Here is a 26,975-nt window from a genome sequence, read left to right as displayed (position 1 = left end):
GTTATGGAGTCCTCAGTGAGGTGACTACTCACACTTAAGACCTGGGAATGAAGTTGCCTTTGGAAGCTTCCAGAATTCCACTTTCTTTATGACTTACAGACATTTCATGGATCAAGTTTTGGTGCACGTATGTGAGAGCAAAGGCTGCTCTACACTTGATTGGATTTTATGATTAAGAAGTTGATTTTGATTGACTTTCTGAGGATTCTTGAATTAGAACTTTCCCTGTTCTTGGTTTTAAAAGAAATTTTACTTGGTAGCTCCACCTGTTTAACATCATAATCATAGATTCTTTTTTGGATTTTGTCACATGTATAATAACCTGGTATTCCACTTTTCCATCTGAGAAGAAAGCTCACCCTGTTATCAGCTAGAATAATTGTTCTCGTTAAGATGGTTCATCTGTGGCCAGAGATACTTGAGACACTTTATTCATTTGTGATAAGGAATTTTAACTGATTGCATGTTGATAGTTTTCAGAATATATAAATCTTATTTCCAGGGACATATTCTATTTAATATTTACTTTATCCTCAGTCTTTTCAACTGAATTCTTAATATTTGAATCAAATTTCTATACCTATTTGCCCCACTTTGAGTTTTACTATAATTCAGCAAAAACCCATTCAATTAAACTACCTTGGACTGGAATGTAAAGTGATTTATGTACTTATTGATTTGAAAGTATGAAATGATGGGGCTTTTAAGTTGAAATACATTACAAGTGATGTAAGCATACTACAAATTAGATGCCTTAAAATTAACCTACCTGTTTACTTGTTAGCACTGATTTATGTCTCAGTTCTTGATGTGGCCAGTACTTGAGAGATATAATATCACTCGTCTTATAAATATTTCATCATTAGGACTCTTTAGTCATTCATTCTGTCAGGAGTTTCTCACAATCCCATCTCATTCTGAGTGACGTTTATAATACTTTAGATGATTTTTTCTACCTGAACAGTATCAGTTTTAACATCACGAAAGCAAAAGAGGCAAATGAGTTAGTGATCTTTAATAAGAAATTTTTGAATCCACATTTTCTTCATTTAATCGGAGGTAATTTTCCACCTTACAGTCCCACGGATGTTATATCAGAAACATAAAATAGCCGATAACAACACATATAATTTAATAATATTCATTTTATAAATATCAGTTCTGAAGCTATGTAAAGCTTTATGATTTTCTTATTCTTCTAGCTATTCATACAGATATGTCGGCTTATAAGAAACAATTACCATATTGAAGATTGTGTCTGCCACTTCTTTTTCTAGCTGTAAATTGATGGAGGTGAGATTGTTTTCAGGAAAACAAAACAAAACACATGTTAGGTGGCTTTTCCTTTGCAGTAAATGAAGCAAAGCATTATTTTAAGGGAAAGATGGAAGTAACTGCAGAGACTATTTAGACTTGAACCCCTCTGCATGAAGGCCATCCACCCCAAGCCTATCAATCACATATGACTACCAGCCAATCTTCGCAGGCTGTAATTTCTCTAGGAAAGGATAAGGCAGTGCAGCCATCCCCAGCTTTGATGAAACTTTTATGAAGGAAAATTTATACTAGTTGTACCTGATGCTCGGTTGGGAGCTGATTAAGTGATTTATATTTTGCCTGATCAGAAAGCCAGGCAGATTAAAAATTGTGGCAATCCCCTTTCAGAGTGCGCATAGTTGTCTTCAGGTCATTGCTGAGAGAAATTGTCAATGTGGTTCAAGGACAGCTCAGCACTTTGTACTTTCTCAAGGCAAGTCATTACTTAAGTGGCTGGATGTATATTTCTAAGAGCAATGCCTTTGAAAGCTGACTTTCCCCTGTAACTACAGCCCTGCCAAATAAGATGTTGGTTTAGAGTTGTTTGGAGTTTTAAGAGGAAGGGCATAAATTGAATTTACTTAAATATCCTCCAGAAGTCTTATCTTTCAATTTCAAGACACACATAACTTCAAATTAGGATTTTAAGGATGCCAGTAACTCGCTTGGAAACTGGAGAGGAACTGAAACACACCAACAGAACAAGTCTGGCCAAATGAAGGCAGGACTGGGAAAGTCTAGTTAGCCAAGAAGAATCTTTTACATATTATGGGCCAGGCAGGCAATGACTGTGTCTAGAAAGGCAGATAGGCCTGAAGTGTCAGTTCTTTTACATATTGCCTATTTCTTATGCTGATACATTTCTTTATTTATCAACAGTGTTTAAAGTCATTTAAATGAATAACAGTAACAATGAATATTTATTGGGCATTTACCTTATACAAATACAGTGGGTTTAGAGATTTAAGGAAATAAGTTATGAGAGGCCTCAGATTTGCTACTTGTTAGTGTCAGAAGGGTTCTTTTACTAGAGATAAGTTTGGGAAACTGGCATTAAAAGGAACAGAACAAAACAGTAGTTCACACATATTTCGTCCCTCTCTTCATTGATGGTGTTGCCATTGTTTTTTGCACGTATTTCTAATTTTACCCTTACTCTCTGCATGATGGTGATGATGATGATGTACACATCTCTACTTCACTAGACTGATTGGTTTTATTTATTTTTGTTCCCAGTGTCTACAACACTGCCTGGAATGAAGTAGAGTCTCCATAAACTTTGCCGTGTGATTGGAAGAACGAATAAATAAAACAAGTAAGTCATCAAAAGTCCTGGTAAAAGGAGTGGTAAATTTGTCTGGGAGATAGGAATCCAAGCAGAAAAAATAGATATTTTGAATGAATCAAGGTAGGAGTGCATAGCAGCATGCATCTTAGTTGTTCGGGCTGCTATAACAGAACATAGACTGGGTGGCTTATAAATGACAGAAATTTATTTCTCACAGTTTTGGAAGCTGGGAAGTCCAAGATCAAAGTGCCTGCAGATTCAGTGTCTGGTGAGAGCCTGCTTCCTGGTTCTCACACAGCTGTCTTCTCACTGTAACTTCACATGGCAGAAGGGGCAAGGGAGCTCTCTAGGGTCTCTTTTAAGAGCATTAATCCCATTCATAAGGCTGCCACCATCATGATCTAATCACCTCCCAGAGGCCCCACCTCCAAATACCTTCACTTTGGGGACTGGTTTCAACATATGAATTTTAAGGAGCACAAACATTCAGTCTATAGCAGCTGGTGAAAGACTCCACGGTATAAACCAGCTACCAGGTGTGCTTTTCAAATTGGTGTATTTGAGCTCTTAAGGTTATGTAGCAGTGCAGACAGGTTTATTTGAAGTGTCAGGAGTATTTGATACACTTCCCAAACCAATAATTTTACTCAATAGTCAGTGATTAAAATATAGTAAAATTTGAGCACAGCTGTTAAATAAAGCAAAAATGAAAAAAACATATTTATGAACTTTTGAGATAAAATAAGAATTTAAATAAATTTCTCACTTGCAATTGCCCCTTTGGGCTGTACTACTACACCTCTTGTGGGCATAAGCTCATTGTTCTCTAGCATTAGGTGTATTTCATCCATCCAGAATTTATTTATGTGGCAACTACAATAAAAATGTTGGCAAGGACTACTGTAGTATGATTCCCTGTGTAGACTCAAGGTCTTGGTAGCCTTTTGCAATCTCTGTAGATTACCGTGTGGGGTCAGTTAAAGCTGCCAAGTGACAGGTTTGGAAGCCATGAAAAGTGGGTTTGGAAGTTGAAGGCAGAGTCTAACAAACCCCTGTAGTTTCTCTCAAGCATTTCAGGAAGTTTGGGGGCTTAATTCAATATTTGATTTTCTTTGTTCATTTGCTGGTTTTCCTCAACCAACTTGGACTACCTGAGGTAATTTTAGGGTCTGTTTGTCAACCAATAAACACTGCATCTCTTCCTACTCTGTTCTGTGCCCTAGTTCATGTTAAATTAATAAGGGTGGTCTTTCAATCATAGTAGATAATATCTGAAGAATTTACATCTGGTTGCCATTTACATTGTACTTGCTACATCTCAATTACTCCTGAGAGAAGAAAGTGAAAAATAAAATTAATTATATTTTTAGAGGTGATCATTAAAATTACTTGTGGAATTGAGCTGGAACAGATTCAATGATTTAGAAGAAAGGTGTCTGTTTCAGCATTGGACAATTGAGAAGAAACTGTGATAGCTTTGCTCACTTCTAGTATAGATCTTATATAGGACTGAATAGAAGAATATACATATGTTCATATGTGTAGGGTCAGCAGAAATCTAATTGTTTCAGAAGGAAGAGAACATAAATGGGCTCTCACAGTACAGGTTTCTTCTGGCTCAGTACGGCGTGTCAACTTTAAGAGTGCTGTAAGGGCTGAAAGAGATTTGGAGCATCTGGAAATAAGATGGTAGGAGAGCTGTCTGAATTCCTGACATGTGCTACCAGTTACACTGTTTACTGTGTCCTTTTATGGGGCACCATCAACATGTTTAAACATAAAATTGAAATGATATAAACGTTATGCAAGAGTCCTAGAGGATGCCATATTGAACCAACAGGTAGATAAGATTTGTTTAAAAGACTCAAAGAGGTGACTTCTAAAATATTACATCTGAGACATTTTCACACCAACATTTTATTTGTAAATTCATATTTCTTTTATTTTGAAAATAAGTATCATGAGCAATGTGATATTAATAAATATTATTTTTATTTCTTTTTCCCATGAATAGCATGTAGTAGAAGTATAATGAAGAAAAAATTGGGAAAAGAAACTCAGGTAGAATATATATTTTTATTTTTTTTTAAATATCCACCAATATATTTTTTTGCATTGAAAATATAGTTACCAAAAGCAGTATGATGTCCAGATACACAGTGGGAATAAAGTGACTCTGAATTACAACATTTCCCATATTAATGAAAGCTATTCATAATCAATTAAACAATTCCTTTCCTTCCCCCCTCCCCAGTCCCTTTGGAAGCCCATCAGTAAATTGCAAACAGTGTAACTAGTCCATACCTTTTGTGATTTAAATGATAAACGCGTCACAGAGTCATATTTAGGTTGTGTGGTGGAGAATTCTTTAAAGTATATTCGTGCATCAATTTTCAAATTGCTGTTGAAGGTAACACTTAAACACTTCTTACACAACTTTAAAAACTTAATAATTGGGATGTTTTTCTGTTGTTTAGAAGTTGAGGAAGGTGAAAAGGATGATTAGGCACATGTGTGTGGTGATGGATTGTAATTAGTATTTGGGTGGTGAACATGATGTCATCTATTCAGAAATAGAAGTATAATGATGTACACCTGAAATTTATACAATGTTATAAACCAATGTTACTGCAATAAAAAATAAATAAATAAAATTAAAAAAAATAAGTTAGTAAAAATTAAAAGAAAGAAGAAGTTATTGAACCAATTACTACGACTTAGCTTATAATAAAGTAAGTTACTCTAAAGACAATTATTACACATTGAAAATTTCTTATTCAATGTTATAAAAATCAAAGACCAAGTAAGTAAAGAAAGAGTCCGGTTAAATATATGAGATTTGACTGTGAATTTATGGAGTTTGTTATTAACAACTTTCCTCCTCTTTTACATTGGAAATATTTATGACCAAACTTCCAATCAGCTCTTTTGGGGCTATTACTTGGCAGCATGTCTGTGTTTGTCTTTTTTGAATCTTTAGTTTAATTTTTACTTCCATTTGTTATGCATATACTCCACCATAATGAAAACTGACATAATGGTTTATTTAAAATTAAATAATTTAAGAACTTAATATAACCATGTAAGAAGATAAAAATCCAAATGATGCAGCAGAGAAAAGACAAACTGTTTATGACTTTATTTTGAAAAATAAAAAAACATTGATGCAACGTCTTGGGAAGAAGTAATTATTTCTTCTATATTTGCAAACAGATTTTTTAAAAAACTAAAACTATGGCATTCTTACTATTTTTATTCTTCCCACTTTCATCCTCCATATTTCCTCCTAGCTCTCCTTGCCTTTTATTGCTTCTCCTGTGAAAAATATTAAGGCTGTGTAACGTGAAATGATAAATCAAATATGAACCAAAGTTGCAACTCAACATATGGTCACCTATGCAACATTTAAGTTCATAAATTAGCCGTCTCATGTGTCTATGAAAATGTCAATGGCAGTGACTCCTACTTAAACAAGCTTTTGTTTAGGCATGTTAACGCGCAAATGGTAGAGTGACTAGAGTCATAAGAGGAGGGTATGTAAGAGCATGTACTGGGTACTATTTAAGAGTATGTGGGTGATCCATCTGAGACTAGCTCCCTGAGGTATTCCTAGTGAGATTGGTTTGTTGACACACTTGAGGGAAGTAGTCTCTGCCTGTGGTGGTGGCTAATTTTTCAAGTTTTAAGGAGGATATCACTGCTACTATCTTTTTCTTTTCTCCTTTACACCTAGGAGAAGTGAAAAAAAGGAAGGAGGGAGGGAGGGAGGGAGGGAGGGAAGGAAGGAAGGAAGGAAGGAAAGGAGGAGAGAGAAAAGAAGGATAGATCTAGGTCTATCTCTAAGGCAGTGTTTTTTCGCCCCATCTATAAAATTCTCGTGAAAGATTTATATTAGATTCTTAATTCAATCTACTAAACTTTAGTGAGTACCTACTATATGTAAGGGGCTGTCCTAGGAACTTTCATATGTACCATTACATAAAGAGTGAACTATTCCAGGGGTCAGCAAACTTATTGTTAAGGGCTAGATGGTAAATTTTTTTGGCTTTGTGGGCTATATTGCCTCTGTCTCAACTACTCAGCTGTGCCTTTGTGATGCAAAAGCAGCCATAAAATGTAGAAACTAATGGGCATGGCTGTGTTCAAATAAAACTTTATTTACAAAAATAGGTGTGGGCAGGATTTGTCCTGCAGGACATAGTCTGCCAACCCTTGATTATTCTAATTAATAGTAATTTGAAACATTGTCATGCCCCTGGATAAAATATATTACATTATTTAAATATATTACATTATTTATGTTCAAATGTTATCTCAATTATGAGTTTTGGGTTTTGTTTTGTTTGGGGAGTATAGGTTAGATTTTAATTGTATGATGGATAATGAATTTTATGACAAGGGACTCCAAAATGACTAAATTCTACCTCGGTCTAGTCACTCATTTGTTATGTGAATCTGTGGGTTCATTATATACAAGGAACAATACCAGCTAGAAGGCAGCAGTATACTTAATTACTGCAGGGCAGAGCTCTGTGAAACAGGATTTGATGCACATGTCATAGCTCAAAAGGAGAAGAGTGACTCCGCATCCCCTTAAGTCCAAATCCAAATGGTAACATCTTCTATATTCTCACTGGCCATGTGATAAATGAAAATGAAAGAGTAAAGCTCATTTTTATTCACAACCAAGCAAAACCCAGCTCTGTGAACTTGCCCACTAGTAGAGGTGGACCAGTGTTCTTTAATCTTACCAATCAGAAAAGTATTCTCCCTCTTGGGAAGGCAAACAAGATTTGTAGAACAAAGACTTTCTTGGTGTGGAAGTGGTAGTAGGAGCTATCCTTTCTTCAATTTAATTTCCCATTTTCTTTTTTTTGGCTTAAACAACAGAAATTTATTTTCTCACAATTCTGGAGGCTGAAGTTCAAGATCAAGGTGCCAGCAGGGTTGATTTCCTCTGAAACCTCGTTCCTTAGCTTGCAGATGGCTGCCCTCTTCCTGCCTCTTCACATGGTCATCCTTCTGTGCATACACAGGTGTCCCTGTTGTCATACCAGATGTATCGGAAGAGGGCCCCACCTTAACAGCCTCATTTTAACCTAATCACCTCTTTAAAAACTATCTCCAAATACAATTACATTCTGAAGTACTAGGAATTAGGACTTCAGCATATGAGTTTTGAGAGGACACCATTCAGCCCATAACACCTTGAATTAGGATAAACTGCCCTCTAAATGCAAATCAAAACTACAATGAGATATCACCTCATGCCAGTCAGAATGGCTATAATTAACAAGACAGGAAACAACATGTGTTGGAGAGGACGTGGAGAGAAGGGAACTCGCATACACTGCTGGTGGGAGTGCAGACTGGTGCAGCCACTATGGAAAACAGTATGGAGATTCCTCAAAAAATCAAGGATAGAACTACCATATGATCCAGCAATTCCACTGCTGGGTATTTATCCAAAGAACTTGAAAACACCAATGTGTAAAGATACATGCAACCCTGTGTTCATTGCAGCATTATTCACAATAGCCAAGACTTGGAAGCAACCTAAGTGCCCATCAAGGGACGAATGGATAAAGAAGCTGTGGTATATATACACAATGGAATACTACTCAGCCATGAGAAACGATGAAATCCAGCCATTTGTGACAACATGGATGGACATAGAGGGTATTATGCAAAGTGAAATAAGTCAGAGGGAGAAGGTCAAATACTGTATGATTTCCTTCACTAAGTAGTGGATAATAACAACAATAAACAAACACATAGAGACAGAGATTGGATTGGTGGTTACCAGAGGGGAAGGGCGGGGGGAGGAGGGCAAAAGGGATAATTCGGCACATGTGTATGGTGATGGGTTGTAATTAGTATTTGGGTGGTGAACATGATGTAATCTATGCAGAAATAGAAGTATAATGATGTACACCTGAAATTTATACAATGTTATAAACCAATGTTACTGCAATAAACAAAAAATTAAAAAAAAAAAAAAGGATAAACTGCCCTCTGATGTTAGAGATCTGATGTCCCAGTCATAGATTCTCTTTTTGTTTGTTTGTTTGTTTTAGATTTTTTGAGGTATAATTGATAAGTAAAGTTGTATATATTTAAGATATACATTGATTTTCTATTATAAAGAGAAAACCTAGATTCTGAAAATTGACTTCCAAATATGTTTACCAGGATTTAGTAGGAGCCTACTCAAGTTAACATGAATGTAGAATGTTGAAGCCTACGATATACAAATAAAAGAGCCTCCAAGAAACTACCTAGTACATGGCAGTGTTATGAATTTGAATGCCATTTCTTACAGAAGACAAGCAGGAATAAACAGATGGTTCCATGTAGAAAAAGCCTGAGTTCAAAAGGTGATTGAGCGAAGTTGCCTTTGCAGAAGAGCACTCATGTTGCTCAGATTTGATTGTAAGATACAAGATCTAGAAGTTCATATCACTGACTAGTCATATTAATAATAACCAAAAGAAAAAGAGCAGCATTGATTGCTGAACTAATTGGACATTGCTTGAAACTTGGCAGTGCCAAGTCTGGCTCCTCTCAGAGAGAGAGACCAAGCACCAGCATAATAGGGTTTACTATTCCCTTTGGGTTATTATAAACAGAATCAATATGTACTAATGACTGCAGCAATAAATTTGGTCATACTCCATAGGGTAATGTTCTGCACTTACCCAGTTGTTGGTTTGACATAGAGTAATAGAGTTTACCCTTTTTAAGTTGTAAATTACTATGAAAATGCTGAGCCTAACAGTAAAATGCATTTGGGATGTTTTTAATCTTAGGAAATATTGGTAATAGTTCCACTAAGCATACTATTAAAATAAATAAATAGTATTTATTGCTTGGTTCCCAGCTGCAGCTGGATGAAAAGCAGTGGGAAAGGAGAAATAAGACATACATATTTATCAAATGCACAAGACTCATGTTTGCTTAATTCACTTCCAAGGAGTTGCTTACACCAGAGAACAAAAAGAGAGCTTTATTCTTTTTCTGAGGTTCACTTCAGTGATGATGACATGGAAGATGGTACTGATAGTTACAATTGTGGTAATTGAAAAACTAGTTGTTATAAAAGATTACCCATAACTTTTGCCCATTATTAATTAATTTACTACTACTTTGTTATGCTTTTTTTTTTATAATTGTATTTATTTATTTTTTTTCTCCCCAAAGCCCCAGTAGATAGTTGTATGTCATAGCTGCACATCCTTCTAGTTGCTATATGTGGGATGCGGCCTCAGCATGGCCAGAGAAGCAGTGCGTCGGTGCGCGCCCGGGATCCGAACCCGGGCCGCCAGCAGCGGAGAGCGGGCACTTAACCGCTAAGCCACGGGGCCGGCCCTGTTATACTTTTTGGTTTAAGTTTCATCAAGGCTTCTAGATAATGTTTCGGTCTCTAAGATTAAGTGAAGATTTAATCTCTCAGAATAAAGTAATATACTCATACATATAATGTATACATATATATGTCTACATATAAATTAGATTTATATATATGTACATATAAAATGGTATATTACATTTATGTGTGTGTGTATTCAGAGATACCATGAAATAAATTAATTTTCAGCCTGTATTTCATTATAATTAAAAATTATATCTCTCTCACACTATTTTCAGGACACTTGTGATTATCTTTGGTAAATAGACCCATTGATTTATATGGATTTAATACACTAAAGAAATGATCACCCAATCATACATATACGATAATAGAATTATGAGTGCGTGTGTGTACGTGTGTACACAAACTAATCTGTTACCTTACTATAGCTTAAAGAAAGACTTTAAAGCCTTTACTTTCCTCGAATGCATTCATATACGGGTAGCAAAGCAAAGACAATTTGTGTAGGAAATAGGAAATAGTTAACAGAAGTCAATTTAGAAATAAAATTGGATTTCACTGTTCTCCATCTCATCTTTCTTCTGAGTAATTTTCATACTACTTACTCTTTCTCTCACAAATTTGAAATGTGACCACATTTTTTCCTTATATTACATGATGGGCGTGTGTCTTTTTATAACAATATTGTAAGATTCTTTTTTTTTTTTTTTTTGGTGAGGAGATCAGCCCTGTGCTAACATCCGCCGATCCTCCTCTTTTTTTTTTTTTTTTTTGGCTGAGGAAGACGGCCCTGGGCTAACATCTGTGCCCATCTTCCTCCACTTTATATGGGACGCCGCCACAGCATGGCTTGCCAAGCAGTGTGTCGGTGCGCGCCCGGGATCCGAACCAGCGAACCCCGGGCCGCCGCAGCGGAATGCGCACACTTAACCGCTTGCGCCACGGGGCCGGCCCCTATAAGATTCTTGATGGGCTTGAAAAAGTTCTCTTTTTAAAAAATTTCTCAAATAGCTGGCACAGTGCTAGGCATGTAAAGATGTTTGATAAACACTTGTTGAATTCAAAATTATAGACCACATAGACAAATTGTTTGGGTCTAGTCTTAGGCGTAAGTAGAAGAGTTAAAGAGATTACAGAGGTCACTGAAAATGAAAGAGAATAGGATATGTATATTTGACTTATTCCTAATAACCAAAATTCTTCAACTTCCTTTCAAATTTTTGAGAGATGATATATTTATTTTAGATAATATGTTAATGTTTAATTTAATATATTGCACTTAATTATGTTTTGTTGATAAAAATAATATCAAATTTTTGTACTATGTTAATCAATGAGCTACATATAAGAACACTGTGGGAAAAAAAGGAAAACTGAATTGTTTCTGCCCTCTGATGAACCGATTTTAAAACTTGTTCCAATTGTCTCTCTTTAAAATGAAGTCATTCCCATGAAATTCTAACCAGGTTATATGTTTCTATTAGGCACTAGAATGTCTGTTGATGCGCTAAGCATCTGGTTACCTTGAGATTCTGGCTTAACTGGGCAGAACAAGTATTTTTTTCTATCCAATCCACTGATTATCTACAAAAGAATTATTTCATCATTCTGGTCACTGTACATCCTAAACAAGGTTTTGCATTCAAGTGTTGATACTTCCTCATTAATATGGAGTCATTCGAGACTGAAATTGCAGGTGAAATGGTGTCTGTATGTGGCGTTAAATGTTGACAGATAGTCTCCCCGTAATGGGAGAGTGGAGTGAAGTCAGTGTGCTGCCAGTTGAATTGGAAATGCAGATACTGAATCATTAATGACTTAAAATGTAAAGCATCTTATCTGTTTAATTCTAGGAAATGCACACTTTTATGGATATCAGATTCTCATACTCACTCTTTGAAAACATTTTAGTAAACTCTATATCTCATCTAACATAAGAACTGTTTAAGTTTTTTTTTGATCTTAAAGTCAGAAGCATTTCAAATTAGTTACTTAAATGTCTGAACACATTAGCTAAATGTGGTCCCACTCCTCTCAGATCCTGTATGTGTAAAGAGATCTAAAATGCTTTCACGTAGATTGTGTGACCTACATGTAAGCAACTTAGTGTATATTTAGTAACATGGGTTTGAACACAACAATCTCTATTAATAGTCAAAATTAAGGCCTGGTTTCTAATTATTACAAGCTATTGAGGGAGTTTGCCCAGGGCTTATTTTAAGGCAGCACTATCCCTGTCTGCTATGACTTGATGAATAACAGAGACACTAGACGTGCTTCAAGACAGTAGTGATACTTAATGGCTGCAGTCATTTTTCCCATTACAGTTGTTTGTATGCATACTTTACTCACAACTTAGAACTTAATATATTTCATTTATCCTAACTCCATTCCAGAATACCTAACACAGTGCCTTGGAAAAAATATTAGTGTTAGAGTCAAGATATCTGTATTTGAATTCTAGGCTTGTCACTTTCTAATTGTATAAACTTGAGAGCCTCATTTAACCTCTCCTGTGCAATTTTTTTTTATTCCTAAATCTAAGATAATAGTATTTCTCAAACTTGTAAAAAATTAAAGAGGGTCTATAGAAATAGTATCAGCCTCATAACTACAATATGCAGCACAAATTAAAGATACCAATGTTATTATTGACACATAGAAGACAACAACTACTTGATAAATTACAAGTGGCTCTCGGGGGTCAGCAGAGTTCTGCAGATTGTAAGTCTCTGCTGACTTAACCATTTTCAATATTGAAGCTAAAATATGTAATGTCACTGCAACTTGATTATAGTGTTATATGGGCCCTACTTATTTGACACTCTGGTAAATGGCATTTCTATTTAAACTGGAGGAGACTGTCAGAGAACAAAGCGAGTTCTATGCCTACAGCAACTCCCGACAATGAATTAATGGTATATCTATAGTACTAGCACGCAGTCTATTTAAATCGGATAGATGGCTGCTTTCCTGCAACCCATCCGCAACAGTCTATAAAGGAATGTAATTCAGCTGAATAACATAAATCTCCCTCTGCTGAGATCCTTTGTTCAAGTCAGTTGGTTTTTCTGCTTGAGGCTGGCTGTTAGACAACTCAATCTATCACTCGTGTTTATTCATATCTTAATGCTATCTATATGCTTACTTTAAAATCCCAAAGTGAAAATGGGTCCTTGATATCATACATTTCTGTAATAAGAGAAATAATTTATTTGCCTAGGTCATTTCTACCATGACATGCAATTTGGAGAGACTTCTAGAAAAGCTTTGCAAGGATTATGGAGTTGTCATGGCAGCACTGCTCAATTAAGACAATACACATTTTTGGTTTGTTTGTGTATTTTTAAAAAAACATGCAATTTCCTACCAACACAAAATAAAACTTCCTACTTTCACCATACAAATAAATCCAGTGGTATACTTCTTCCAAACCGAATTTCTTATAACTCTCTATGTTGAGTAAGAAATTGCGTTGAAATTTAGTTACTGTATGTTAAAAACTCGACATGTTTCCTTCCTGGTTTAAGACTTTCCATATCCTGAGTATCCATCTGTGAAACAGGATAGCTTAGGAAAGTTGCATAAGGATATCATGATATGGCAGAATAACTCAATTTCCATCCTTAGATAGCTGCTCATTAGATGTGAGCCTCATTCAAGTTACCCGATATATCTGTTTCTCACTTTCTTCATCAATAAGCTAATGGGTGGTAAAGCTTAAATGAACTAGTGTTTGTTAACCACCCAGCACATAGTAGGTCAACTAAACTAATAAAATTTATTTTTACAAACTTAGCCTATGGACATCACTATGTAGGAAAGAAGTTTGGAGTGATTTTGGGTGTCAGGGAGAAGGCATTTGTTTTAGGAGAAGATAATATTAGAGGCGGTTAATAGAAATGAAAGATGCAATTCTCTAAAGTAGAATTTGATCTAAGTATTTATTTTACATGATATAAGAATCTTATTATTGAAGTTTAATATGTAGGCTGGCACCTTAGTTTGATAATCTAAAAAACGGTTATATTTAACATTGGAATTATCTAAATGTGCTCTTTCCCTAACTTAAGTTCACTAGATAATTGCCAGACTTTCCTCACTATGATATCTCATATCTTTTAACCGTGGTGGGCTTATCAGGTGGAGGCTTTCTATGGATACTCATGGATAAACTGGATGAGTCATAAATCAAGAATATTTTTCTTCACATATACAATTACTTGACAACTTTTTTGTATATCTGAAACAGTATGCCTCTGTTATCTTTTAGTTTTCTAAAAAGAGTACACTGGCTTAAATGAGAAGACCACTAAAAGCCAGAGAGCAATACAAATATAATGAACATGCTCCCCTTACCCAACAAAGAACAAAAAGAAGATATGATTGTCAGCTACCAAACTGGAAAGCTGGAGACATTCTGAAAATTGCTTAGAGCTATTGTGGGCCTGTATCTAGAAGACAGTCACTGAGTGATTTTCAGTCAAATTAAATCTCTTGCTGAGGTGGAGGTGATGTGAATTACCTATCATCAGTTTACTACTCTGCTAATTAATTATTCCCAATTCACCACATCCCTCAACTCTAATTATTACTAAACCACAGAGAGTATAATTAATTCCTGTTAGTTCTGCACTTGGGAGTATCACACATGAACCACTTTACCTGCCATCTTTTCAACCTCTCAAGTTTTCTGGATTGTATATATTTGCCTGGCTTAGTGGAGAGAAGTGAATTAGAGCTGTTGGGGAAGATTTATCAGAAAGCACTGCAGGGAAATAGACTAGTTGACTTGGATCTTAATGCAAGAAGAAAAGAATAACAGAAGTGTCCTCTAATTGTCCAAGACAACATAATGAATGATGATGACAGAGTCCACATAGAATGGTTCTTCTTCTTCTTTAACCCATCTTCTGGAATACACTATTTTAGATGAGCTTGCAGCATCAGCCATGTATCATATTATTGCTTTTGCATTTCCAATGATTGTGTTGGCCAGACATCAGTTTCAAAACCAATTTTGTATTCATCACTCATATCAATGGAAATAATAGAATACATCACTTCAATTTTAGTAACTGAAAGATTCAAGAGTAACAGGAATTGACTGGCATGTATTTTTTTTTTTTTTTAATATTGAATGATGTGAAGAAAGAAAGTTGGGATAGGAAAGAAAACAAATCAAGAATTACTCTCTGTTCAGGGACCTGATAGTGATTTATATGCTGCAAAAGTAAAACTTTATAGTTACTCAAACAATTAAACTGCAATTGGTAATTCCATCAATAAAACGCAATTTAGTTCATAATATCGTTACATGTGAAATCATATAACATGAAGAATCAGGTAGTGTGAACAGAATAGCATTACAACAAATAAAAACTAGACAAACTGAAAATCCATGATTTTTCTTGGACTCCTAATGGACTGGGGTCACAAGGAAAACTGCCACAACAAAAATCTAAAGAGACGGGCACATCCAGAGAGATACAATCCCTGAGATCTGCTTAGATGGAGCAGAAGCCACTGGAAGCCTTAGTTGTAGGACAACTTCAATAGTAATTTGAGTGAATTGCTGCTGGAAACTGAGCATGAACAATAGTGAGAGTGAGAAACTCCTGGGGGTTGAAATCACAAGGGTCTCCATGAAAACATGGAGACCAGGTTCTCACAATGAGGATCCAAAAAAATGCCCTCAAGGTCATGGCAGGGGAGTGGAAGAGTAGACAAAGTATAACTCTCCCAGATTCTACTCCATAACAAAGGCCTACTCTCCAGAGAGAAAGGCTTCTCACAGGGTGATGCTGTAACCTTTTCCTACTTGAGTTCATCCAGTCTTCCTATCGCACCTAGGGGGTGGGGCGTAGGGGGCAAACATAGAAGCATAGTCATCAGGAGACAGGGCTTCAATAAAATAGATTGGGAATTATGCTGGGAAGGGAGTAAATGGTAAAAAAGAAAATACTATACTCCTGGAAGAGGGAAAGAAACACTTGTGAACTGTGAAACACCCCCAAGATGCAAGGCTACTAAAAGACTACAACTTAATTGGAAGATTATGGAATGTCTTTCCTCCTCCACACCCTACCACCACACCAGTAAGCCTTCACTATTATAACAGTGGATTACAACTAAAAGAGTTGCAAGACATGGACTCTCTCTGAGGAACAGTACAAAGGGAAGTCTCAAAGCCAAGAAGGGAGACAAAAACAAGGACATTGAGGAATTTGAAGCCTCTGGTACCTACAGCTACAACAAACATTAAACATAGCCCAACTCCTAGCCACATTAACACAAATCCTCTCACTACAGGCCTATTTATCTCAATATGTTTACACTATATGACATGTGCTACTTTCAACAAAAAAGACAGAATAACTGCCAAAGGCAAGAAAAAACACAGTCTGAAGAGAGAAAGTAAGCATCAGAACCAAACTCAGGTATGACACAGATGTTGGAATTATCAGATAAAGGATATAAAATAACTATGATTAATATGTCAAGCATTCTAGCGCAAAAAATAGAAAATATGCAAGACCAAAAGGCAAGGTCATAAGATAGATGGAAAATATGAAAAAAGAATCAAAGGAAAATGCTAGAAATGAAAACCACAGTGACAAAAATAAAGAATGCCTTCAATGGGCTCATCTGTAGATTCAACGTAGCCAAGGAAAGAATCAGTGAACTTGAAGATAGGTCAATAAACTTCCCAAAGTGAAATGTAAAGAGAAAAAAGAAATAAAATTAAAAAAAAAATCCAAAAACTGTGGAGAAATATCAAAATATGTAGCATATTCATAATTGAAATACTGGAAGAAGAGAGAAGATAGAAGAAGAAATATTTGAATACTTTCCAAGAGTAATGATCGGCTCTAAACCACAGATTCAGGATGCTCAAAGAATACCAAAAAAGATAAAATACCAACAAAACAAAACAAACAGATAAAAAAAAAATTAAGCATATCATATTCAAGCTACATAAAACCAAAGACAAAGAAAATCTGGAAGAAAACCAGAGGAAAAAAACACCTTACCTATAGAGACACAAGGATAAGAATTCTGACTTTCATCAGAAACTTTGCCAGCAGGAAGAGTGGAGTGAATGGGATAGGGGAGTAGCCAATGCCAATAAAAATAAACCAAAGACTTATTTGATGAAAAAGTCACATGTTGCATTTAATGTTTTTTTAGCTTCTAAAAGATTGATATAATATTGTAAGACAATACTTTTATAAAACTAAATGTTTAGATGTTTATGAACTGAAAATGATGAGAAAATATTAATTCACAGTGGCATCAAATAAAAAATATATTTGCCCAGTATATTACTTATAAAATATTTTTTCTCATATTTCATTTTATTAATCTGGTGACTATATATTAGGAAATATAGGAAAAACTACCATTTTCAGTCTTTATCCCTTTGTTTGATATCATACCCAAACCTAACTGTGAGGGTGTTGTTATGACTGGAAACGACATAAAGGAATGAGCACATTTTCATGCAATACTAGACTGTTTATAAAGCTCTCACATACATCATCTCATTGACTCCAACAACTCCACAATGAAGCTATCATTATAAACGTTATTTTCTAAATTAAGAAACATAGAGAATTTATGTAACTTACTCAAAATCACAAACATAATGGAGTTGGAATTCAAATTCAGAATTTTCAGGCCCAGAAAGTTGCTTTACAAAGGAGTCATAAGCTTGAGGCTCTGTAAAGAATAATTAGGTGAACTAAATATTAATTGGCACAATTTTATCAGGCTTTTCCACATATGCTAAGATAAAACCATGCATCTGAAAACCACAGCATCAACATTTAAGAGTCTCTACAGCATAGAGACTTGCTTAGTGCTTAGTGTAGAAGTTTTTGTGTCTATAACAGCTGGCTAACTCCTCATCATCTGCTCTCCATAGAGAGAACTTCTCGGGAGATGGAAATGAGACATCATCTGGGAAATGCTGCTTTGCAATGTATGAATTCAGTAGTTTTGAACAAGAATGTAATAATGCTTTAATCACCAATGACTACAATTTGTTAAAAGGAGATTTGAAATTCAGGAGAAAACCAGATAGAGACATTTAAATTTTCTTTTTAAACAAATAGTTAATGTACTAGGAAGCAATAATAAAATCACTACCAAAGAAAATCAAGGAAAATTAAACTTATTCGAAAAGTGTCCTGCTGCACTACTTTTAGGAAATGTGTTTTAAGGAAGGAGAACGGAAAAAAGAGTAGACTAGATGACCATCATGTGATGGAAACCACAGCCTAACTGTGGATAAAGAAATAACAAGCCACATAATAGCAATGCTGTTCTGGAAGAAATAACATAGTCAAGTGTAACACCTTTCTGAGAAAATGTAATGGTAAGGTGGCTATTCAGAGAAAATGACATTGAAAATATCTAAGGATTGCAATTCATTAAAGACAAAGGCAAAATACCATATCCAAACACGTATGGCCCTTCAAAGAACCACAACCCCAACAGTTGCCAATTGGTTCAGTTGCAGAGAAAGCCTTCTTATGAAGACCGAATAGAACTGGAGTTTTGGCCAAGGAACAGACATCTGTCAAGTTCTCCGACACTCTTTTGTATGTAGATCTAATATTTTCAAAGTAGACATTAGTCGTCTCAGCCCACTCAGAAAAAATGAGTTGGCTGTATATATACATCAATGTCTTTCAGGTTCACAAGTTTTTCTTCTGCATGTGAAAATCAATATGTGAAAATATAAAACCCTGCTTCTATTCATGCCAAAAATCAGGATGATTTAGTAAACTAGGAAAAATATCAGTAAAGTTAAAAGGTATAGTGTAGCCATAGGAAGTTAGGTTAATATGGAGCTAAAATTATTAGCTGGATTTTACGTGGTAGGAAAGAAAGTGTTCCTGGAAAATGCTATTCTCAAAGGTAACAGAAAAATGTAATAATAATATTGGAAAAAGTTCAAAGAAATTTATGGAAAGAGGAGAAATACACAAATGCATTATTTTAGTCTATGTGTAACTAAAGGGATAATAAGAACATCTCAAACATCCACCATCAAAAAGACCAGGTTTTTTTTTTTTAGTTGAAAAAGTTATTCTCATGGTTTTTATTAATATGCATAATTAACATTTGCATGGTGTAGAGATCACAAAGTGCTTTTGTATACTCTCTCTCATTTAACCCTCGGAATAATTCCAAAAGGCAGAAATGAGGGAGATGGCTCAGAGATATTAGTTGACTTCCTCAAAGGTGGCACAGCAAATAAAGGATGGAATTGAAATTTGAACTCAGGTTTTTTGTTTGATACCAATTCTGCTTGTTTCACTTCAATACTTTTAACGCCTGATGGCTTTGTGTTGTTTACAGGTTAGTCAAACTTAGCCCGTGGTACTAGGCCACCTTCAAACCTTTTCCATCTATTTTTCAACCCCATCTCCCATTTTTTTTTTAGTGTACATACTCTGCTTCAATCTCTTTGTTTTGCTTTTTACCATCTTATGATCATTCCCTGCCTCTATTTAAAAAATTAATTAATTGCAGACTTAAAGTAGCCATTAATAGGCCAATAGGATAGCCAAGCCCTGTTTTTTTTCAGATTCTCCTCTAGTATTCCTTGAGGAGAAAGAGCATATCTGTATGTTCTTATTGCTTTCCTCTGTGTTACATTTCCAGATAGACAGCACACAGGACTCTATGAGAACCAGCCATATACTTTAAGCATGGGGTAGTCTAATTCTATCCAGAAAAAAACAGTAAAACTGTTGCTGCATATGCCTGCATAAAAAATCCTATTCATAGTTTTAAGGTATAATATTCAAAAATCTAAAATCATGACATAAAATATAACATTTATAAGTTTTATATTCTTATAACATGTAAAACTCTTATAAATACAAAATTAACATGTGCCAAAGATTTTATTCAACTTATTAATTGATGGGGAAACCAGTAATATGTTAAAACCTGTTCAAATTAGAATTTTCGTATGGATATTTATATTCTGTACCAGGTTAAATTTATTTGTGTTGCTAAAAACAAGAATCATTTGCGTTGCCATGGACAGAATAATATTCTAGTCAATGTAAATTCAGTCAAAGGTGTACATCGTTTAAGAATCAGATAACACGCGGAGAGGGTCTACTAGAAAATGCCTAGCCCTCCAATGGAAGAATACCCAGTACCCTCTCTTAATCATTACCAAGTCTTGAACAGCAGAACAAAAACCACTGCTCAACTTTTTGTGTTCAAATAACTGCATTCATATGTTCCCCAGGAATAGATAGGTATTTGGTCTGTATTAGCCTAACTGTAAGATATAATATATGTGGTTTCTCTGGAAGAAAAAGGAGTCCATTACAAAGTTAATTTCAATACTGAAGCATCTTAGGAAGCAGACATTGATCACAATTTTAAATAATAGTTGTTTTTTGTTAACCAGTTTTAAAAATCTTATCTTCCATTCTTAGCCAAAACTACGGATTTTAACAGATATACTCTGAAAGAAACTGGGAGGACTTTCTTTTCTTTTTTTAAAATCATCAATAGACCATAGGTGATGTATCCTGCCAATGGAGGTAAAGTATAAAACATAGATTGATTTATGTCATGTCCCTGTAACGTAGTTCCATCATCCATCATATCTATTATCAATAATGTCTATTATAAACAATGAAATAAAAAACTAACTGCCTATATAAACACTGGGTAAAAGATATCACCTCTCTTGTTGAATAGAAATAAAAATTGAAAACTATAATTTTTGCTAAATCAGAAACTAAATTAATTGGAGATTAGTCTTTTCCTTTTGCCTCATAAAATTTTAGTTTTGAAAAAGGTAATTACTCAGCAACTTGTTTAAAGACATCATTAGTAAATTGTTGTGATAGGCAATATATTTCTCTGGTATTCTTTCCACATTTTAGAAGGTATTAAATTTCTTTGTTTTACATTTTTATTTCAGCAGAATGTTATTAGTCATAAGTCTGTGATTTATTTTATCACCAGTACCTGATTTTTATTCTCTCCAAACACTAAATAGTATAATCATTTCTAGCTCTGCTCACGTAAGAACATGTCACTATGACTATTGCAGATGAAAATGCAATTTAAGAATATTTCAGATCATGTCTCTATGTATAAATCAGTCACAGTCTATAAATTTATGTATGTGTGTATATGTATGAAACCAGTTGAATCTCATTATTTGTGGTGGTTATGTTCTATAAAGTTGCTATGAACACTAAATTAGCAAACACTAAGCCATTGCTCCTAGGGAAAATGTGTTGTGTTGTGTGTGTGTAATATCTCACATTGATTATGATCTTTAATCCTAAAATAATTCATCCTGGTAGATTCCATTTTCTTTACCTTACAAAAGAGAATATGAGGTTCAGAAGTGTTAAGTGACTGACTTACTGGGGCTGCCCCACTAACAGGTGCCAGAGTTGGGATTCAAACCCATCCCACTGACCCCAGAGCCGGAGCCTCTTGCACTCCACTCCACTGCCCCTACATTCTCTATCCTCTGGTCATCTCTGTATGAGGGCTGAAACAAGGCACAGGGTCACCTTGTTGGAACTCAGCTGGGAACATGGGAACATGTGCATCAGGTGGCTCAAATTTTTCAGTCCAGCATGTTTGGGAATAACCTGAAAGTGCTGCGAGTATTGATTTTGGGTTTCCTACTAAATTTTGCCAAGTTGGCAACTTCACAAAAATGGAATCCACGACTAATGAGGATTGTATATATAATTGCAAATTCAATTTATTTAAATTATAAGTACCGTGAAATGGACATTTTCATGCAGACACAATCTCAGTCGGTCCAACTCTATATGGCCTGTTTAGAATGAACATTCACAATTGTTTTATGAATCATGAAGAATCTGATTGCATCACTCCCGCTTCTGCTTCCTTAGACTTGATTTCAGCTCTTTTCTTAATTACGCTTTTAAAAAGACATTCATTTGTTAAATCTAGCATCCAGAATAACATACGAAGCATACTTAGTGAATCAAAATTTTAGTTGTTTCTTTGCCCTCTCATTAATTTGTAATACAGTATTTGATAATTCTTATTAAGTTATCCTATTATTTCTATAAATTACCAGAATAAAAATAATTGCAAAGCACTTAGGAACATATTAAGTGTAAGTACTTGCTTCATATAATAATTTTATTTCCTAGCATAAAATATAGATCTGTTGTAAATGTTATTAAAATCAGGAAAATCATGTTTTAAGCTTTGCTTTGGATTTCCTGTCACATATCTTTTCTTAGGAATTTCAAAATAAGCAGGTGGATTCTCACATTTCTGTTACAAAATGTATAGAAATATGGAAAATATGCACATATATACACATATTTTTATATATCCAATAATCCATTATTATTTCCGGATAAGCATTTAAAATGTGGAATGACCATTCCATTTTTATTAAAATTTGACATGGCTTTACCATATTTCATGTAGAAATAAAAGCAAAAGATCTGATATGTTTAAAAGCACATTTCAACCATGTCTACAAAAATTAATTTGAAATATTGTATTCTCCCAAAGCTGATTGACTGTTTTGTTGGATTGTTGAGCTCTGAAATGAGAATAGACTAATCTTTTTTAGGTATTCTCCCTTTCTTTTGCCTTATATATTATTATTTTTTTCAAGTTTTGAAATTTAGCTTTCAAGATTGTCAGTACTACAGACCAAAGGGCTAAATTGAGAAGAAAATGAAAGAAGTGGTACCAAAAAAAAACTGCTAGTTTGTCAACCATTTTAGATTTGTCTAACAAAATTATCATGATATCCTACGTAATGTGTATATATTTAGCTTTATAGAACATATATAAACAATGACTTTCATTGAAATGATGACTTACAGGTACTAGCATTCCAATTTTAGTAGTATGGCAGAGAAGATTCCCTTACTTACCATCCTAATAAAAGTGATTAAATAATGCATAAACTATAAAATACATTGATAAGTTTACAGGAAAGGAAGGCTACTTAGAAGCCAAGTCTAAGTAAAAACAGAAGGTCTTTAGGGACCTCTCATGTGGCTATCCGTTGCGCTAAGGAGAGGCACTGGTAGTACAGAGGTGGATGACCTCGGGGACTGGGCCACCTCATGATGCAGCTTACTTATGTTCTCTGCTTCTTCTTGATCCTCAACGTACCTCTTCCATCTTACAGTGGATTGCTGCTGAGTCCAGCCAACTTTATGATTTGATGGTAAATCTGACAGAACTCAATACATGATGGCTAGCTCTGGACACATAGTCACTTATATCCTATGATTAGATATTTCATCTCTAATGCAGGAAATGTTATTCAAGTGATGTGTAGTTCTCCACTGCAGAATACATGGCCTTCCTCCAGAAACCTGGGATCTACATTATGATTCTCTTATCAAGTCTTGCCATAGACTCCTCCGGGTGTCTTTTCTAACTACAGACACCTCTACTATCTTAGATCCTGCTGTATTCTTTGGCCTGAGTAGAAGAGGGGTTTTCACCATAGCCTAGACCTGTTACAAAGTCCTTTCCCACTCTGGTCCCACTCAAACCTGCTGCCTTCTGTGCCACTAGATAAATGAGTCAAAGTAGTATTCCCACGTGTGGAATACACTACCTCCAAAACTCAAAAAATCTGAGTTTCCTTTTTAATAGTAGAAGGTGCAAAATGCAATGAGTTGTCCTATACTTTATCAAGCAGGTCTCAGCATGCCTCTTACTACTGGGCTCCTAAAAACTTCACTGATGTGGGAGGACCCTAAATCTTCTTTGGGTTTATTTCTTATCCTCTGGAGAACATATGTGGTATTATGACCTCCAACATACTTTCCATTTCTTGTTCATATATTTGTCTGTCCCTTGTGAATGTGAGCTGCTTCTGATCCAACTTATTTAGAGTGATGGAGAACAATGTGTTCACTGGATCAATGGACATAATCTAAACCCAAGGCTTGATCTGCTATGGCAAAGATACCACATTGGGTACAGCAGCTGTGATTGGGCTACTCTTTGGTAGAATTTGTGGTTTTCCTCCAGGATAATCTTGTTTTTGTGAGGTCCAGACTGGAAGATTAAACAGAGATAAGATGGTATGAACAAATCGTATTTGTTTAGGTCTTTAAGGGTGGTACTTTTGCTAACTCCTCCTAGGATGCAATATTATTTTAGAATTATTATCTTGGATGAAAATGACTATTTTGATGTTTCAATTTGGCTTTCTCTCTATAATAACTTTTATACCACCGACCAAGTAAACGATGTGGAGTTTCTGCCAACTATCAATTGTATTCATTCCAATTATACATTTGGGGACCAGGTAATTATTCAACAGGTGTGTCTGTGGACCCTGTGGACTTACAATGAGCTGGATCTGGGCCAGAATTTTGTCTATTAACTGCCTCCCTATGCTTCCATTCTAACAGGGGAGCCATGATATTTAGGTCCCAGGTGTTAGTGAAAATTTGGACTAACCATCCTCAAATATTTGAGTATTCCACTTTCCTCTGGGCAGGGTTACATAAGTGAAAGGCTATAGGTCCATTTGGGAAGGTCTGGGGAAATTCTTATCATATACAATTGTCATGGTGTTGTTGGGTCCTTCCATTGAATCTCTTTCAGTCTCTCAGTCAGTGGGTTCTGGGTCTAAGAACTGGATCAGGTATGAAAACTGGGCAAGAGATTTTAACTCTTCATTGGAGTGACTGCCTCAGACCCTTGATCATTCACCTTGATTTCTTCTGGTTGTATAAATTAAGCCCTTGTTGGCCATCCATCTTCCTTGCCACTGTGAAAGCCATGTTCCATCAACCATCTCCATGGTTGTCTGTGATTTAAGTCACTCCGGCTGCTTATGCATCCTTAACACTATTAAAATAATCATACCTGCTTTGCTTCTGATGATGAAGTGCACTATGTTGACTTTATTACTTAAGGATTCTCTCCTCCCCCTTGCTGTTTGAGAACCTAATTCTGTAATATTGTCTCCTACTGTCAGCCCTGGCCTATAGAGGGCAGCCACCACTGAGATTCTTGATGATACAGGTGTTCCTCTCACCAATGTATACCTTATAGCATTAGTAGATGAGTGCCTTTCCACAGAATATGTTCAGCTTTAAAATATATCTTGATCCAGTAAAATTAGTCCTATCATATTTGTGTCTTTTTTACAAGTTTCTTTGCTATTATTGGCGTATTAATTTTCATATTAATTTTAGACTCTGTTTTTCAATTTCCATTCAAAAACTGTTAGGATTTAGATTGTCAGTGCATACTGTGATAGGTAGCAGTCTTGGCTGCCTGATTTCCTGATGGGCCCCAAGATAACCACTTCCTGGTGTACACTGTTTGTATAATTTCTTTCCCTAGAGTGTGGGCAGGACCTGTTAATATTATGCTACATTGCTCCCTTGATGAGGTTATGTTCTATGAACAATATAATAGGATAGTCACACCTGTGATTACATTATATTATGTAAGTCTCCACTGTGGCAGAATAGAGAGTTACCTGCTGGATTTGAGTAAGTAAGCCAGCATGTTTTTGAGAGGACCACTTTGTCGGAACCTGAAGATTGTCTATAGGAACTGGTCAACAGCCAGCAGGAAAACAGAGACTTTAACAGCCTCAAAGAACTGAAATCTGTCAACACAAATCTCATGTAAGCTTCAGATGAGACTGCAGACCTGGCTGACAATTTCATTTAAGCCTTGAGATACCTTAGCAGAGAACCTAGTTGAGCCCTGCCCAAACTTCTGACCTATAGAAAACTGTGAGATAATAAATGAGTGTTTCTTGGAAAATCATTGTCAAGTCTGGGTATCAAGATTATGCTGATCTAGTAAAAGGAGACTGGAAGTGTTCCCACTTTTTCTGTATTCTGGAAGAGTTTGTGTAAGATTGAAATTATTTCTGTTTTAAATATTTGCAGTAATTCAGCAATAAATACATTTGACACTTTTGTTCAGAAAGATTTTAATTATATATTTAATTTCTTTGATAGTAAATGAGTCAAGTTTTCTGTTTCTTCTTGTGTCTGTTTTGGCAGGACTGTCAGTAACCCTGCTTATTCAATGCTACACATAAGACATTGACTTGTGCTTGCTTTGAGTTTCACTGAATTCCCATGTGTCATGGCCCGCCCGAATTCTGTACTCATGGGGCATTGCAACCATTATACGTGAATGGGGTAGTAAGGAATGGCAGATACACATATTGCATGGGCCCCTTCTGCTCAAGCCCATGCTCCATTGTTCCATTATATTTCACTTACAAAACACAAGTTCAAAGATAAAATTATTAAAAATTTTAAGACAGTGACAGCAGAGCATTAAGCCAGACATAGGGCCCTTGTTATTGCAGACACTCTGCTACTGCACAGGTCACAGGACCATGAAGTCAGTCCTGGTTTTATTCATGAACAACAAAATGTGGAAACTACCCAAATGTCTATCAACTGGTGAATGGATGAACAACCTGTGGTACATCCTGTACAATGGAATACTACTCAGCAATAAAAATAAATGAGCTACTGATAAATGCAGTAGCATGGGTCAATCTAAAATTCATTATGCTAAGTGAAAGAAGCCAGACACTAATGTCTACATATTGTTTGATTCCATTTATATGTCATTCTGGAAAAGGTAAAGTTGTGGGAACAGAAAACAAAGTTGTGGTTGACAAAGGCTGGCGAAGGATAGGAAATGGATCATAAAGGGACGTAAAGGAACTTTTTGGGGTGAAGGAAATGAGGTGGTAATTACATAGGTATGCATTTGTCAGAATTTACTTCTGGGAAAGGGTGATTTTTACTGTATATAAATTACGCCTCAACAGACTTCACTCTTAAAAAACTACTTTTGGCTTTCTTGGTAGGGGCTATTATATATGTTTATTTGGTTTTTCTTTAATTTCTACTATTGTTTTAATTATTAATTTTTCCATTCTAAAATGTTAGGGGTTATGATTTGCTCTGATTTTTTAATCTTACT

General features: G+C 35.4%; 1 long non-coding RNA gene across 1 annotated transcript in view; it reads left to right on the top strand.

Moving 5' to 3' along the window:
* Positions 1 to 26,975, top strand: part of LOC147916464 (uncharacterized) — a 178,615-nt gene that overhangs the window by 11,166 nt on the left and 140,474 nt on the right. The window contains exon 2 of the long non-coding RNA XR_015552934.1: positions 2,554 to 2,632. This is a non-coding gene — a long non-coding RNA (uncharacterized LOC147916464). The remainder of the gene's footprint in view (positions 1 to 2,553; positions 2,633 to 26,975) is intronic.

Source organism: Ceratotherium simum, chromosome 8 (genome assembly GCF_057802395.1).
Source record: "Ceratotherium simum simum isolate JZ-2026a chromosome 8, ASM5780239v1, whole genome shotgun sequence".
Taxonomy (NCBI): Eukaryota; Metazoa; Chordata; class Mammalia; order Perissodactyla; family Rhinocerotidae; genus Ceratotherium; species Ceratotherium simum.
This window is presented reverse-complemented; position numbering and strand designations above follow the sequence as displayed.